Raw genomic sequence first — 19,472 nt, 5'->3', positions numbered from 1 at the left:
AAGATAGCCACGAACACTCCATAGACGCTCCTGCTTCTACTTCTATGGTAATACTCATCAACGCCTGTTCAGCATCTAGATGAGGGTAAAGCATAGAGGTGTTATATACAGCTCTATGCGGTACAGTTCCTGAAAAGGGAACTAAATTGATTCAAGAGCTACCTTGAACTGCTCCAAAGAAGGCCGTTCGACGATGATCGATCTGAGGTAGCTCGTCCCAGTCCTTAAGTGTCCAGGGGAAATAACTAAATTTGTAAGTGTCCATTGAAGAGCCTATAGTCTCATATATCGTTGTTGTTGACTCCTCCTTGTAGTTCGCTCCCTCGGTTTGATGTAATCCGGTATTGGTATCGCAATTTTGTTATTTGCTATCTTGTAGAACATTGACAATTCTGCCCGACTCCTTCTTTCTTCAAGAGTTGGGAGATTAAGTTGTTCTCGCATGGATGTTACACTGGCGCTCAACCCAAGGCAATGTCAATGGCCTCGGGCATCTCCTGTATTATGCGAACATGACAATGAGAAATGACATAATCTGGAAATGACTTGTAAAGGCAATTCAAATGGTAATGAATTTGCCCTACCGATGATTTATCGAGAGTCTTGGTGATTGTGTTCCCCAGCACATTTGGATACGTCATAAACGATTAAAAACGTCGTACAAACTAATAATCAGGTATTGAACAATATATTTCTCTGAAAATGATCATTGCGAGTCTCAAAAACAAAAATGATAACAACAATAATAAATAAAATATCACAGTGATTTGTTTTCTTACTGGTTGTATACTCCCACACCCTTATGGTGTTTCTTTCAAGTTGATGATGTTATTCTCCTATAATTAACATATTACACACCGGTAATGGCTGATTGCTAAACCATACTGAAGAAGAAACAAACAATAATCGACCGTAAACAAGACATAGGCTAATTGAGCGAGATGGAATAACGCCCCCATGCGGCAAGATCGCAGGGATTTAACATGGCGATTGGGAACACTTGACATAGCTCTGCTCCATTTGGACGCAGTGTGCTCAGTACATGTTTAAAAAAGCAATTCCTTTGCTCTGCTAATCATTAGTATACTAACAGAGTCGGGGGAGGGAAGGGGAAGAAATGTATGAAAATGATAACTATACGAGAGGTTCACAGAAGTATCATAATTAAATTGAGTTACAAATTAACAATCATAATTATGGCCAATTATTTAATATTATTATCTTCAAGTTCTTCAAAATTTTGATCATATATTAACAAATATTAAAAAAAAGCTCAACATACCAGTGATTAACACTAATTATGATAACAGAATACCTGCGGCTACATCATAATCATTTTTATCCAGGATAACAAAATACTTTATACTTTATTACTGGCACATGCAACCCAAAAAAAAAAAAAATTAAACTGAAACTTATATTTTCTTAGAAATAATTCTCCTGCAACTCACGGCTTGACGAATGGAATTGAAGAACTTATATGGATACATGATAAATTGTCTAGAAAAAAACATGACTGACTACTATTCATTGTAAATCACATGTAACTCATTCCTTCATAAATTATTTTGTATTCCGCCTTCAGTTACTAAGAAACAGATTTGGACGTGGGTGATACCCTACGTGTATAGTGGGTCATTATAAGCGTCAATATGTTTGGTCAAAATAATAATAATAATAGTAATGATGGTTGGTTCTCGTATACGGCGCCCATGTCTGTCAAACAATAATTACACCGGCTATAGCATATCATTATAGTACATAACAAGATATACTGAAATCATCACAAACAGTTAGCAACTAAATTATTCATGCCCTCACCACGCTTTGTAATACTTTTAAATATGTGAAAAAATTGATTTATCTTTATTTATGTTTCTTTAGTATGTGACATACTAATGCTTACATCCAAAAGTATAGTAAACAAAGTCTTTAATTAAACCAGTCAACCTTTCATTCTTGAGTTATAAAAAACACCCAAAACATCAAATTTACAAGGGGTGTGAATAATGTGTTAACTGTAAAGTAATGGGACGCGCGAGCGCACTCAGGACAATTCTTTGGCACACCCTAACCTCACCTACATTTACACGATTATTCTCATTAATTTTGACCATTCAGAAAACACACACACTTTGATATAATAATGATTAATTCTAACATCAAGGGGGGAGGGGCTTCTCCATGAACATTTTAAACATGATAATTCATATATTAATTGGTGGAGCAGGCCTTATAAGTGAACCAATTGCCTCAAATGATGTGAACGCTTGTGATAACTGAGATGAAATTTGTGACAAATCAAATGCTCGTGTTTTGAGTATCTTTCTTACATCGGCATGTAATAGGCTACGCAACCTCCGAATGAATATCATTGAAATAGTCATAAAACGTATTGTCAACGTCAGTGTCAATTCCTCCTTCGCAAAACTGTTTCCATGATATTTGAGTAAAGTATGAAACAATTGGGAGAACATGTGATCAAATAATGATATAACAGTAAATACAAACAAAAGGTTGTAAATGGAAACTGATTCATTCGTTCTTACTATTCTAAAAGAGGTTATTTGCTAAGGTTTCCGTGGTTTGTAAACGCACCCTTACCCGACATTCATTTGAGGGATACCTACCATTACATGAACCATGAATTCAATTATTCTACCATCTCATATATACCATGGCAACAAACGAGCAAAACTAGCCGAGATTCAGTCAAAAATTAATTGCGAATAACACATTCCTGTCAGGGTCTAATGCCTTAACAAACACACATGGCATAAAAGCAGGAAGGGGAAAAATAGTTTGGCTAATTTTCTGTCAATAAAATTGATATGCTCGATTTGGTTTAGCCTCGCTCTGATGCTAATGAGAGCACGGTGTTGACTCTGGATTTACTTGAACAGAAGTCAGATACACTCTACAGTGCCGTGTTTGAAATGTTCATGCTCTTTTTTTCTCTCCCAGCACAAAGGCACAAAAGGCAGGAAAAAACAAGCCCTGAACTTCGAGCATGTTTATTTAGATTGTTAGATTTGGGAAATTACTCTATTATTGTCGTTTCAATACTGAGTAAATACTTGGCATATTTCATTCCGCTTTTTAAAAACAGGCACGCTCTTTATAGTCATAATTGATTTAATCTCTGTATGATTTGTGCGTATGAATTGGCCATAGTCTGACATGGAATTGGCATTAGTCACAATCTCAATGGCAATCAACAAACCTTACAATTAATTGACACATTACTATAGCAACAATTAAGGTAATCATAAATTAATTGTTTTTCGGTGAGTCTATGATAAATTCATATCTTATTCCAGATTCAACATTCAATGAGTAATGTCCAAATATGATACAAAGTATGCTTCAAGTGATTTTATACAAATTATAATGTACGCAAATCGATTAATATAGGCTATATACTTGTAGAATGTTCCTAGAATATGATAGGCACAGTATACTCAATTATGAGACCTGAAGTAAAATTGGTGATTAAAAAAAGTTCATGAACAGCAGGGAAGTAGCCCAAAGGAGTTTATCCACAAGTTAAGACATTAGCAGAGTTTAGTTCACTATCATTATGCCCACTTTGACAGTTATTTCTATACAACCATGCATGCACCACGCCTTCGTATTTCATTCATAAATAACTCTTTCATACCAATCATGTGCAACATGGACTACTGCCTGTATATATATTATGTATAGGTTTAATCATTAAAGTATGGAATATGGATAAACACTATATGGTTGTGATTTTGTTGTTTCATTTTCGATTTTAAATTATACTCATTCCTCATAATTATACCTCATACACAAAATAAAACAAACCACAATATTTCTTTCCCCCCCCCCTCTCTCTCTCTCTCTCTCTCTCTCTCTCTCTCCCTCCCTCTCTCTTCTCTCTCTTTCACTCTCTCTCTATCTCTTTCTCTCTCCCTCCCTCCCTCTCTCTCTCTCTCTCTGCGTGTGTGTGTCTCTCTCCCTCACCCCCTCACCCCTCACCTCCCCCTCTTGTATTGTTACTCATGAATTCGTTATGGGTTATATTCTATTCCAATGTGAAATAATATAATCACAGATAGATCTGTGTATACTCTATGTGTTACGATCGAGTAGTTTATCATATCATAATTGGCTATGAGAATGGTAATAACATTACGCTTTTCAGCAGATTGTGAGACGTCTCTTTGTACTTCGAAAGTGCTTTTGAAATGGTAGGTTTGAATTATTTTCAAGGGTGGATATAAACAATAATAAAAAAAGAGGAAACTATATCGGCACAAATTAGATGATAATTTTTGATGTAGTGAAAATAGATTAAAGAAAGGAGGAATAAAAGAATTAGGTTTAAGATTAAGATTGATATCGTTTGTTTGTTTGTTTGAAATAAACAAAGTTATATAGGGCGGTATTCCTAATGTAAAAACGCCCACATCCACATAACTATGCAAGTCACGTGTGGCAATCAAAGATAATTGGCAGAGTTCTTTCCTTTTAGAGAACGAAAAAAGGAGTGTGATAAGTTTGAAGATATGACTTGCCTTTTGTATCACGTTGTTTTTATCTTATTTCTATCAGTAGGTTATATGCGTATGGCTGGGCTCTAGCTGTGATATACCAAATGTAAAAGAAAATAATAATTATAATTAAAAGAGAGGGGGAACAAAGGATGGGGGTAGTAGGGCAATCTTATCTTTTTGAGAATACTTCATCCCAGAATTTTCCCCAAATTTTGAAAATATGAATTTCATGAAGGGGGCATTATGTTTTTCGTTTCAATTTCGATCTGTAAACGACTGTCTTAGTTTGAAAATAGAGAGTTTCCTTTTGATGAGTTCATCATATCGTTATTTATGACGCACATATTTAAGAATTTATTCATTTTAAGAGAACTGGTAAACAATTGTTATAAAAATCCAGAATCTGACTGACATCCATTATTTACATATGAAAGAATTTATATAGACAGATAATTCACCAGATATCTTAAATATATTGAAGATGTTTTTCATAATCCATTGTGATATATATTTTTTAAAGTATCGCACTTTTATAACAAAGAAAACCTTTCACAAAAGAAAGAGACTCGTGATCAAATTCCCTGTAGAAGAGCGAGTGCCAGGAGTCGGTGAACGCGCGCGTGACCTGCGGTATGACCTGTAGTGTGGGTGGGTATGTTTGGCACACGACAACCTATAATACTCATCAAACTCGTCTTTTTCATCGCTCTCTTGCCCTCTTTCGTCGGCACAGATTATTACGATAACATTCTGATTCTTCGACCCGGGTCCCCAAAGTGGTGAATTGAAGCTCGGGGGCGTCGTACTAAAAAACCTGAGAGACTGCACTTCATTAAATATAATTTTAGAGAGAGAGCTGCAAGACGCGGGGGCGGGAATTGTAACGGCACAGTGGGGCGTTGAGTTGGCCAGGTGAGTCGATGTCTGCCGCACGTAGACCCCCGGTATGCAGGCGAGACGCTAGATTTCATTTTGTTTGCAACCTGCTTTCATTGTCATCACTTGTCTCCCATCTCATCTTTACTCGACTCAGACGAGACAATGAAGACTCTCCCAGGACAGTCTTAAAGACATGTACCTGTCTTAGAATGGTATCTTGTAATTCAATCCAATTTATCTGAAGGACATTTTATCCACTGGCCAAGGGCAGTAGGGCACGTCTAGAAGAGAGTCGTGTAAACTTCAATCTTTTAAAAATAATTCATTTTGGTTGGATCTAATTGCATGAAAATGTAGAAACTAAATACATCTTTTTATTTCGATAATTGTACAAGTAGACCAGACGATTGATTAGACAAAATGATTTATCTCTCGGGACTTTTTATCAGCACTAAGATAACAAATCTGATAGCTAAATTTTTATGATAAAAAGAAGTTTAAAGGTAATACAAAGTTTTGGTATGGGGTCATGAATTTGGTTCAAATTAACATATTGGAAGCATTATATGCGATCCTATAATATTCATTGATCGTTGTCGCGGTCGAAATCGACTCTAAAATTATGAAATTGTAAATAATAAACACTTTATTTTGTATAGCTCCCTCTCAAGGTCAAGATATTAATTCAACTATAAAACAATGTTTCTTGACTAAAATCGACCGATTAGCTATCCCCGTTCGGAAATCGAATACCTCAACTACATATTTTGAGATTTTCATGGTCGCAGTTACCATTGTACGGCCGTAGGAGCTATTTGAAATATATCAAAATTTACCGGGAGCACCGGTAAATCTTTATATTCAATTTTTCTCAAAAGCAGAAGTGTTTAAGGAGCTAAAGATTCTAGCGTTTTCAATACATCTACAGGGGCATCCAAATATATCAAAATTGTAAAGAATCACCATCCACCCATTTTTCAAAATTTCCCAAAACTTTGTAATAGTATTACAAAGTTTTTAGTCACTTATACCTTTAATAAACAGATTATACTGTAGATAGACAAGCAAACAGCAAATCAAGGGAGGTTATAAAACCAGGATTAGAGACTAATGCCTATTCTGCTTTATCAAACTTGTCATCATGGTTATAAATTAAAAGTATATACCATGATTTTATAAAATCTACCAAAATCACCGCACTGTCTTGACTGGCCAAGAGCAAATTAATTGTATTGTTTTTAAACTTTTTGAAAAGTTTTTTGGAAAGAGGAATAAAGTCAATGAGCTCATCAAGCTCATGCCGTGGATACGACATTTCACCCTGTCTTAGCTTGGCACTCGGATGAGACTTGAAGACTGGAGTTGCTTCATTAGCAGTCATATAAAATTCATTCACTAATAGTCAATCAAAAGTAGAATAAATTTGCATAACATTAGTGTAAGGGGCCTGCTCAAATTATAGGAGGTCTTTCTTCAACGTTCGTTCGCTCGCTCTTTGGGTTACCAGGCACTCACATGGTACAGGTGGTTTTGTTATGGTTGGTCCCAAACTTTGTGTTGCCAAGCTGTGACGTCATCCTGCTCTGAGCCACTGGGGAATCACGGAGGATGGATTTCGGGGCTCCTTTCATTATGACGTCATCTTGCCCGGGTGTCTCGCGGGTATGCAAGGGGGATGAGGGTATAACCTCAGTATCACTACGGGCTTGGAACGCCAAGGTCATGTCTGAATGATGTAGCAGAACATTGAGGGAAATTGAGAGAGAAAGAGGGAGGGAGAGAGAGACAGAGAGAGAAAGAGAGAGAGAGAGAGAGAGAGAGAGAGAGAGAGAGAGGGAGAGAGAAAAAAAAGTAGAATGCTGAAGAAGAGACAGTGCAATGGTATAGTCTCGTATTTGAAGAAGTTTTCAAACTATTACATACAATGTATTTTCACTGCTTCGGGTGGGTAGGGAGATGCGAGCTTACCGTTATAATTCTTTTGTGTTTTCTTATCTTATTTTCAAGGATTTTATGGAATAATAAGGAAACAGATTAAATGTAACCACCATCCTGCTTCATGTTACAAACTATTGTAGGCCCAATAATTATTTTATGAATTAGACGTCACACCTCAGACATTTTCATGATAATACAGCGGTCACGTGGTCGGCTAATTCTGCTTTAATTTTGTTTGACGCACTTTACTTCGATTTATAATAAAATCAGCTCTCAAGAGCTCATAATATGCTAGGTAGGAATTACTGTTTCCTTCTTAGTGACAATTTATCGGAAACCTTGAAGTACCTCATTTTTACTTCGTTTTGAGGTCTTCTTATTCCAGCCTAGTCAGGGAAGAAAGTTGTGTTGGTTGTCAGGTAGTTCAATCCTAGTCGATCGGAAGAGACATGTTACTATGTTACTTGAGATCGTCCGGTTTAGAACGCGTGTTGCCTGCACGACGACTAGTTCCGCTTAACGTTACCATGGAATCTTGAATCTAAATAATTCAACAAAGCGAAAGTTTTGACCGTGTTTGCTGCTTTTTCACTCAAAACAGAGATAATAACAGAGTCCTTATTATAGATTAAGAAAGTGCTTTGGGTGTTCCTTCCTTTAAATAAAAGATGTATGATTATGTCACTGTAAAATTAAGCTTTAGTTTTCATGGTTGTAGAAGTCAAATAGATCAAACTGTTTCGGTTTGTAGGCGAAGACAGAGAGTTGACCAAGTGAACGTGCCGCTAGACCAACTCACATCTCTTGTCCAAGATTAGAGCAGGTTAGGTATAAGGGATCGGGTTAAAGTGTTTGTCCCAAAGTTAAAGTTAGGTATTTGGTCAGTGCGGGAATGTTACCGAAGCATGTTAAAATTATGAAAAGCGTTTATACATAATTGTTATTAACATCGAGGAGAAAACCGGGGGGGGGGTGGGGCGGGAGAAGAAAAACAGATATTGGATAAAATAGGCCTAACGTATAGCATTTATGAAAGATCCGGTATGCCTACGAACGTCCTACTTCCGAACAAGAACATTCTAAAGGTTTTTACATAGGTCACGTTATCCATATACCTTAAGCTATGTTATCAAACTTATCTTTATTAATGAGGGCATTTCCTCTCCTTGAGAAGAGGATTTTATAGAGCTTTGCCCTACTCCCGGTATAGTCGAATGGCGTCTGAAGTTATTTCCTATGTCTTCATGTTATTAATCATTAAGATTAAACGATTGTAATGCCTTGTATGTTATCATGATTATTAAAGAGAAGACAAGTAAAATGACTAGAGTTCTTGCAGAAAATGTCATATTGACATGTAAGGGTCAATCTTGCGGTGAACCAAATTCATCCAATATTACATAGACACTGTTTTATTATATTCAGGGAGACGGTATGATGGGAAAAAACTAACTAAAAGTTTTATAAATAGCAAAATAACATAGTTAGCTAACTACAAATGTTACATTCTTCCCAAATCAAACCTATAGATCATGAATCCAGTTCTTGTTTATATTTGTTGATGCAACAGATGGAGAAACAGAATTTGTTTTATTCATTTTATTAAACACTCTCTTTCATGTCCTTGGAAAGCTTTTTATTCAAAGATAAGCTTCATAATTTCATAACTTCATTTTTTAAAGTAGTTATTGGATAGGTTATGAAGCTTATCCAATAACTACTTTTAAAATTAATCAGAATATTTTTAATGGAAGATAGTTTGGTCGTATTAAATGAAATTACATGAAATCAACGTTAAATTTCTCGTTTTTACAATGCTTTGTAATCCTCAAGTTTGATGTTAGGTCCTCAAAGGTAACATCTATTCAGAAAATATGTATTATATTTGATTAGGATTATGAAACTGTCCTCTATTTGTTCAATTAGTGTAACATCACGAAGTGCAAAGCTTTTTTTGTATAAAATATTCTTTGTTAAACTATTTGAATGGCAAATTGCATGACTGCAAATACCAAACAGATGTTGATTTCAAATGATATGTACACAATTATAGGTAACAAATATTTGCCCAAACTCATGTCATGTATGAAGAAAGACCTTGAACTTGTTTTTAACTTTGAACAAAGAGTTCTATTTATCAGAATAATACCGCACGTTACGGTCAACGCGTTCATTAGAACGATATCTATTTATTGCTTTGACCTAAAAGTAGTGGAGAAAACAAGTATGAATAGGCTTGCGTGTTTCTCTTCTTTATTAATATTCAAGTTTCGTTTGTAGTGGAAATCTTCAATGTATAACATTGCTTCAATATCAATGGTTCCCGGCGTTTTTCCCGCTTCTATTGCTCACTTACATTATTGTAGGAGACATGATACATCCAAGATTTATAACATTTAAATGAAGTCAAAACAATAGGTGTTATACAACTAAATTCATGGGATAGGGTCGTAAAGAAAGCATGGCTTTGTTGTCTGGTTCTGCACAGCTTCATGATTCACACTATAACGAGAAAACAGATTAACAAAGGAAGAAGGAGGTAATGATTTCCTTCTGTAAAAAAAGAGAACTAAATAAATAATGCTCACTTTCTTTTAAACGTGTGGGACTGCACTTTCTGTGTTATGGGTTGGCATTATGGATATGAGTTATCACCGCAGAAAATACGTCGCATGATGAATTTAGGCATGACATAATTCGGATAAAACAATAAAAACCTACACTTTCTAATCAGCTCTATCATTGGGATGCAGGGTTTATCAGCCAGGAGGGAGTTATTTTTACTCCGATGTTGTAATAAAGAGAGAGAGGGGGATAGAGGAGGGGGAGAGAGAGGGAGGGGAGAGAGAGAGGGACTAGTATGAGGGGGAGAAAGTGCGTGGTATCTGAACGGGGGTGGCTTATTCTGAGTCATTGGATCAGGTAGAATGAGAAGAGGAAATGTGATATTTGTTACGGGTATACCGTGGGCGAGCTATACGAAGGGGGATACCCTCATACCGTGTGCTCTCAGGTGAGCTTAAGTTACAGCTACTATCTCCATACTAATATCTATCTTCAGCCTTCACCTTCTCCCTCTCACCTCTCTCCATCTTTCGCTCTCTCTCTCTAGCCCTCTCTCTCTCTCTCTCTCTCTCTCTCTCTCCTTATCTCTTTGTTTCTCATTCACTCTGCATTTTTTTTTGTGGAGCCATACCATGCAGAAATAATGGCTATACAGAACTTAGAAGCATGTTTAATTGCGATAAAATGGAAAATTATTTGCTATTTCACAAAGTGAATTAAAGGAGAAGGCCATCCTACAATGGTTTTGATAGAGCCAGAACATGAGAGAAAGATATCAGTGAAAGTTTAAATAAAAATCCGATAGAGAATAAGAAAGTTATGAATTGTTGTATAAATGTTTTGAAATACTGTTTTCTGAACTTTTACGAAACTTATTATAGCGAGTGTTCAATTAGGAGCACTTTGGTTAAAAGCACCCAATCAATATCATTTGTTTATGATTGTGGAGGTATCGTGATATAGAGGGTCATTCACTTGACTCTCAATTCAAGGGTTGACGGTTCGAATCGAAGCCCGGCCCTAACTCCACATTAATGAATTTTCCACTCTCCACCCAGGTGAACATGGGTACCGGGCAATTACCCCGGTAATAATAATTGTAAGGCCGTCAGGAAAAAGAATTTTGATGCTGATGACGATTCCCTGGTTAAACAAAAGTGTTTTTATAATAATAATAATAATTATTATTATTATTATTTTTTTTTTTTTAATTATTATTATTAGCATTAGTATTATTATTATTATTTGTATTATTATCATTATTATCTTTATTTGTACTATTGTTGCTATTATTATTTTAATTACTATTATTATAACATAATTTATATGCTCATTCTCTGGAAAAAAATACAAAAATACAAAATATATTTACCAATTTATTTGAGAAGACTGTGATTTAGAGATGTATATAAAGCACATGAGATCAATAACTGTAAATATACAATATATATCTGCAAGCAATTTGTGCAATCTGTTCACCATCACTGTATATTATGTTGTTTACTCATGACTTTGAAGAAACGTAAAAACTTATCATGATGCATCGTAAGTACAAAACAGTACAGGCATTTGCTGGATTTGGATAAATAATGTTATCACTTTGTGTTTCGTATTTCATTTTATTGATTTTAAAAAACCTGTTGAAGCTGAGAATTTATTGAGAACAGTATGGGATACACACGTGGTAGGATGAACCTCAGAAAGTGATTATGATAGGGAGGAAAATGAACAATTCTTATTGATAGGCCCAAGTGTATTGAGCTATCTAGAAAAATATATTACACCATGATAAGAATAGAAATATTTGTTTATTTTTATATTTTTTAATAACTAATAAATCATTGGTTGAAATTACTGCAATATGATTGCAAGAATGAAAGCTCTTCTCATAAAACTTACGAAATAAGAATCAATGTGAAATCATATTATATCCCTGCATATCAATTCTGGCGTGTTTGAACTGAAAACAAAATTTCGTATTATTACAAAATAACTACAACCAATACTTAGAATGCTTCAGCAATCAAAATGAAAACAAAAATCCTGTGAATGCATTCCCAGTGTTGGCAGAATGAGAATAATAAGAGGATAAGGGACTGCCTAAACAAAGCAAAAACGTGGGGAGGCGTGCATGAGGGGGTTGTGTTTTGCACTGTAGTATTGCGCAAATGATAATGATTTGATATTGTTGATTTGATTCGAACTAGAATAACACAAATCAGACGAACAACATTGTTTAAAGTAGTGCAAACACGATTTTTCTGGAAATGATATTCAATGATAAATCTTCTTCAAACTATTTTATTATTAGACAATACAACTAGTTTATTACCTGATAGGAAAATATAGAAAAACAAGAAATAAACTATGATGTAACGTATTGATAAAAACCCAAGAATCGATGATAAAAACAAACATACATAGTTCATGACGTGGGCCTAATTATTTCACTGTGACTAAAAATAGGAAACAACAAAAATGACAGCATGATTAAGTCTTATTTTCAAACAAAGTCAAACATTAAATATCAGATTCTAGAAACTTCATTTACGATTTCGTTGCAATTCCATAACTTGTGATGTTTGTTTATGGATTGACACAAAGCACATGTACGCGAGAAATCTATTGTCATGATTGCCATGGTGACACCGTTTTTACCTTGCCTTTTCGAACCTGGAAGAAAAGCGTACTTTCTAGAATCGCGAATTTCGTCGCGACTTTGACAACTTTCGTGTTTGTATTGAACAAAGTTCGGGGTCTTGTTATTTGTGAAAACACACGAGTTTATTATTACGGATTCATTCAGGAGACTGTGTTTACTTCTCGTCACCATGGTTACATAAGTATTTATATTCATAATTGCAGTCTCAATGGACTGAACAATTGTATTACATCCTTGGGTCCAATACTGGGATAAAATCTAGTTTTTAATGGAAAAAGTGATATCAACAATGCTATTCTTATCTCAGAATCAAGTAAACTACACTTGTTTATTGTGATAGATATTCCACATACACCTTGGTTTTCTGTGTTCAAAGTGGGTCGATGCTGCGTACAGAACATCACGGATTCTTCTTGAGAGTGCTTATATGTCGTTAGGGACATTAAAAATTGTCATCTAAACTATTATTGACAATTTTAAAAAAGAGAAAAGAATAGGGATTTGTCAATTCATTAAATGGATGGAAAATCGTAAAGACGTCCCTAATGAATCATACGTAATTGTTTTAACATGATACTCTATTGTTTGATATTGACATAATTAATTTAATGCAGTTTACAAATGTGGATGTACAATAAATGCGTTTAATTTAGCCACTATGCCATACTTATATATTTGAACAGATTATACAGGGGCAGACTAGGACTGATATGAAACCAAATAAATTGGGTGTTTCAGGCCCTTTTTACGTCCATCAACTGTCCTGTCGACAACAAATTGACCGACCCCCGAGCCAAAACTCCCCCAATCCCTGTTTGCAAGCCTATACCCCCGATTCTCGCTCTTACATCAAGATCTGAAGATGTAGTGATTTTGTGTGTGGATATTTCCCATTTTCCTACTTTATTTATTTCTTTTTAAAAATCTATATTATTATCAGGAACGTAAAGGAGCATACCATTAACAAAGAATACAAAAACGAAACACAGTAACGAATGCAATAACAAAAAAAAAGAAACCATCAATAATGCTTATATTATATCAAAAGAAATAAGACCCTCCTCATAAGCTGATGGTACTCTACATAAACAGATATGATTCTATACTACTAGACATTATCCGGACAACTACCCCCTATGATAGTTGTCTGGGGGGGGGGGTAGTTGTCCTAGAGGATGGTTGTCGTAGGGGGTAGTTGTCTGGGGGTAGTTGTCCGGGGGTAGTTGTCCGGGGGGTAGTTGTCGTAGGGGGTAGTTGTCGTAGGGGGTAGTTGTCCCAGGGGGTAGTTGTCGTAGGGGGTAGTTAACTGGGGGTGGTTATCCGGGGTGGATGTCTAGGGGTAGGTGTCCTATAGAACCAGACATCCCATACAATTCACTTTCAGAGACATCATTATTTAAGAACAAAAGAATGATCATGATTGTAATTAGACAGAAAAATGCAAGCTAGGGTAGAATGAACACAGGGCATATGACGCAGGGCGATAAAAAAACACGTATGGGGTCAGGTAATGAACGATCAACAGTAAGTTTTTTTTAAGAAGAAAAAGGTTGGTCACATACCTACATTATGTCGGTTACTGCTCGCTTCGTAGGATACATAAGCAGTTGAAAAGGTCTGGCTGAAATATTGATAACAAGGTCAATACTTAAGAAAATTAAGATTAATATACTAAAATGAAACTCAACACTAACTTCTTATGTACGTCGTTCTTTAATGTACTTTTTCAGTGGTACATGTAGGTTAAAAGGTTTGAATATTATTCTAGTAACTGGAAGTAATCAATCAATTACTGATATTTTCTAGTATTGTCGTCATGTTTGATCACACCCAATTTGCTATTGTAAATCTGACTATCCTAAAGGAAATGTCCACTACATGTATTTACAAACACCAGACGAAGATAAATCATCATTATACCCACCGACGAAAAAAGAAACAGATCTGCAATACAGTATCTAAGAAGAACCAAAAATAAGCAGAGGAACACTTCGTACTTCTTAGAAAATATCTATGACACCAAATGGTTTACGAATTGTTAATATCTAATTGGCATTTGTTTACAGTATAACAGATATTTGAGAATTTACACTTTGCCTGTTTATTGCAACAATGACGGAGTAGGTAGTCCACGAAGACTGATAGAGATTGTGATTTTCAAACCATATAAGATATGATGGTTTCATACTTTACAAAGAACGAGGATATAAAGCTAAAAACTGTACATGCAGGTGAAAGAAATTGTTGATGTATAGAATAATAAAATACACTAAAATATATAAGGAATCACTGCGCTGCCCCTTTGTCAAAGACTTTCAGACCTTTCCTTTCGAAATGACTACATTCCATCAATGCCTTTTAAACAAAACACTCGGTAGTATCCCTTCAGATGGCGCTAACATACATGACTGTAATCTGCTACACAATCTGCCACGCCCTAAATACATGTACGCCATTTTTGTTTGCGTTTAAAAGCATACATTCTAGAAAAGGAAAAGTGATAGAGGGATTCCATTCTAACAAGTTTCACGCTGATATCTAGATTAATTGCATTACATATACAATGCTGGTATCACAAAGGCACTGATTAATTTGTCCTTACCTGTAACATATTCTTTACATGCGCTTTTTAAACACGTGTTTGTTGTTTAACTCTTCGCGTTGGGCGAAGGAATAGGGTGCTTTGTGCGTATTACACGTTGATATTAGAATACTATACCTCTGAGAGTCTATTTAAATCACAAATCGACGTGTTGATGACGTATTAAGTCTTAATTCTGTCTTATTGCATCCCGTCTGCGTCAGATAATAATAGGCAGCGGTCAAGAAAAGCTGGAGCATATAAAAAGGGTCGACCATCAATAGGGTTATTCACCTCAAGAGTTCATCTAACAGTTGAAAGTTGATTCGTTAAATACGAGAAGAAACAAGTATAATCTGTATTATTATGATGTACAAATCGTGAATCGCATTGGTCCAAATTACATGTATTTGAATTTAAATAGTCGAACTATAACTAAAGAAACTCAAATGAATGAAATTGAACTAATATTTTGACCTACTTATTTTATTAATTCATATCATATTTATCTATTTATTTATTATTTTATTTTATTTATGTCATGAATGACAATATTATCTTCTAAGTGAGAAGTTCATTTACTTGCAATTCCTTTCAAGTTATATATCATCTTTTTAAGGAGAAATGAAAGAATGAAGGTAAAGCGATAAAGAACGATACAAGACTGTTATTAAAAGAAAAGATATTATGCAAATAGTATGCGTGTTAATATAAAATATATTCAGCAATATTCAGTTGGTCATCAATATGCGTTCAGTGATCGGGGCTGGAGACTACACACCTCATGTCTGCTTCGATCATCAGTTCTTGTTTTATTAAAACGATCGCAAAGGCTTTCGCAAAATCAACATCAAGCTTTTTACTATTTAGATAATATTAATACCCATTTATGATTGTAAATAAAATTGTTTATTGTTTGTTGTAATATACCCTGGAGAATTTGGGAGGGGTTAGCGGGAGGGGTTGGCAGTATCGAGAGGGTGGCGGGAGGGGGTTGTTAGGTGAGGGGGATTGATAAGTGGGGCGGTAGTGCATTGGTAAATTTCTATGATTGAAAATTGATATTGTATGTAAATTATTATTGTTATTTTTTTGCTATTGGACCCATTGAAGAACAGGACCATTTTGAAGATGGTCCTGAAATGGTCTATCCAACCGTTTATCTATACTTGTAACATTTACTTACTTTCTTATCGTTTGAAATGTGTTTTAAACTTATGTTTTTTAACAAACAGAAGACAATATGTTACATTTAATAGTTATGATTCTGATCCTCTTTTAATTCAATGCGGTGTTCCTCAAGGCTCCATCTTAGGTCCACTGTTATTTCTTCTTTACGTAAATGATATTATCAATACATCCCCCCTTCTTTCTTTTATCTTATTTGCCGATGATACAAATATCTTTTATTCCCATAAAGACCTTAATTCGTTAAACAATACTTTGAATTATGAAATTAACAAAGTATCAGATTGGTTTAAATCCAATAAACTTTCACTTAATACAAAAAAGACTCATTTCATGTATTTAAACATCATTCTCATAATACAGAAACACCTATATATATTAAAATCGATGGTATGCTACTAGAGAAGAAAACTAATTCCAAGTTTTTGGGTGTTCTTATAGATGAAACCTTGACTAGGAATGATCATTTACACCAAGTTACAATGTGCATTTCCAAAAGTATTGGAATAATCTCCAAGTTAAAGTTTCTTCTACCCCATGCAACCTTATTCCTACTATATAATTCGCTAGTTCTCCCGTATATAACATATTGTAATAGTGTATGGGCAAATTGTGGTTCGACAAAAATCAATTCTATTTTCAAACTGCAAAAGAAAGCCGTACGTATTTGTACAGGTTCGCATTTCTTAGCTCACACTGATCCTTTATTCTATAAACTTAAAACACTAAAAAATTTCGATCTGAACACTACTTAAGTAGCAGTTATTATGTTTAAGTACATTAATAATCTGCTTCCACCATCCTTTGATAACATGTTTAGGTTTAATAATTCCGTTCATTCATACTCTACTCGCATATCTGGAAACTTCCATCTTACAAACCCCAAATTATCAATAACACACAAATCTGTTAGACATTCTGGCCCGGACATTTGGAATGATTTACCCGACAACATAAAGTCTTGTTCAACCATCTACTCCTTAAAAGCTACACTTAAACGACAAATAATACAATCATATGCTCCCCCTCTCTAAATTAGTATAACAAAACCGTGACTTATTTATTCTTTATCATGCAACTGCTCACTGCACCTGCACTTGCACCGCACCCTCTTGATCACTCAGTTTTTCGAAGAGAGTTATGTCGCCAATTCTTTTTACGAGGCCGCCATCCATCTCCAGCCTAACCGCTCACGATGGTGGTCTCCTGCGTTCCGAATTACCTCTCTAATTTATTGAAAATATTTCATATTTGTTATGTTATTGTATGCTTCGTACATGTTTATAGAATGATATAATTGTACATGATTTTTCATTTAATTACTTTTGTAAACATTGTATTCATTATTTTGTTATTGTTCGAAATTTTGTACTTTGACTTTGAATTTGTATATTTTTGAACGCAGAAATAAAATCAATCAAATAAACAAACAAACAAACAAAAGCTTGTATGTATATATGGATTTCGGAAATAAAAACAAACAAATAGCCTTGCACGTTACGCATTGAAATGTACAAACATGACATTAACATAATAGGTTATCCGAACACGAGTTCCATAAGTAGGCAATATAATCGGGGATTTGGTTGATTTCTTGAAAGCTTTTGCAATCACGTTTTTACATTGCTTGACCGACAAAAACATACCCATGTCACTAAGAATGTTCAACTAATGCATTCTAACAACTATGACATATGGATCAGGAACATGGTCATTGACAAAGGATCTAGAACAGAAGCCTGTGGCTACTCAACGAGCTATGGAGAGAAAGATGTCGCATTTATCTCTGCGAGACAAAATCAATCACAAAGTCATACGCCAGAAGACAAAGGTTAAAGACATCATGGAGAGAGAATCAAAGTGGAGATGGGCTGGGCAGGACAATAGATGGACAAATCGTTTAATAGAATGGCAACCAAGGGTGTGAAAGAGAAGAAGAGGAAGGCAGAAGAGAAGATGGAGAGATAACCTAACATCATACATGGGAACGGCCGCTTGGACTAGGATAGCTAGAGACAGAAGAGAATGTATTTTTTTGCGAAGTATTGGGCACCATGGCGGTTTTGTAAAGATAAAGTTGCTTCCTTGTATTATAGGTTATGAGGCTTTCTTTCTTTACTTAATGGTTCCTTTTTGTATTCCTTGATAATTTGGTTTATTCTTATGAGAAGAAATGGCAAATTATTTCTCTAAAATTTAAAGTGGAGGGTTCGTTGTTTAAATGGTTCATTCACTTGACTCTAAATCCAAAGGTTGAGGGTTCGAATCCTAGCCCGTCTTTTGGCAAGACATTGATCTACATTTGCCACTCTCCACCCAGGTGTAAATGGGTAGATGGCGATTACTAGTGTATTAATAACCCCAGGGCCAACAGGGAGCGCAGTATTAATACGATGTGGCTACCACGGGATAATAAGACCAAACTATGATTTCATTTATGTAAAGATGTATTTGGCATGGTTTACATAATGAGATTAATCATTGACACCAAGATTATGTTACCATTAATATCGTGTAAAAGAGACATAAAAGGCATGTGAAATCAAAATTTCGGTCAAGTTTTGTCTTAAAGACCGTCAATACTACTGGACCAGAGGGGATTAGACCACACAGCGAGGTCACTGACAGGTGGCTATCTCATTAACTCAGCTCTCAACTAACATAAGAAAAAGAGGATCATGGGGGACCAACAGGCACCGATTGGGGAAGTTTTCTATACAGAAGGAGCAAGTAGCTTCAAGTAGGACAGTGGGGCTTTCAATCAGTATTGCTTTGAGGAGCGCGATTAGAAAAGATAGATTCAAAGCGATTAATAAAGTCTCATATACCTGCATATAAATTTTCCAGTTACATGTAATTTCACGCTGTATTATTGTGAGAATTTGATTGTTATCATCAAAATATGCGACATAAGATATAGAAATTACACTGATAGACCCACTCAGTGCCAGAAAATGTGGGCAGCGTAGCTCGAATATGATGTGGCGGTTGTCCGAATATTGGTCAGCCCCCTCTATTCACATTCAAATTCTGTGGGAGTTGTTATAAACAGTCCTTGTTCAGTCCATGTTCACAATCACCTCGGAACCAGGAAGTATATTACGTTCATTAAAGCCTTGTAAAATAAGATGATGAC

This window comes from Strongylocentrotus purpuratus, unplaced genomic scaffold (assembly GCF_000002235.5).
Source record: "Strongylocentrotus purpuratus isolate Spur 01 unplaced genomic scaffold, Spur_5.0 spur5_scaffold_15, whole genome shotgun sequence".
Lineage (NCBI taxonomy): Eukaryota > Metazoa > Echinodermata > Echinoidea > Camarodonta > Strongylocentrotidae > Strongylocentrotus > Strongylocentrotus purpuratus.
The sequence above is the reverse complement of the archived record's forward strand: the minus strand, read 5'-3'. Positions refer to the sequence as shown.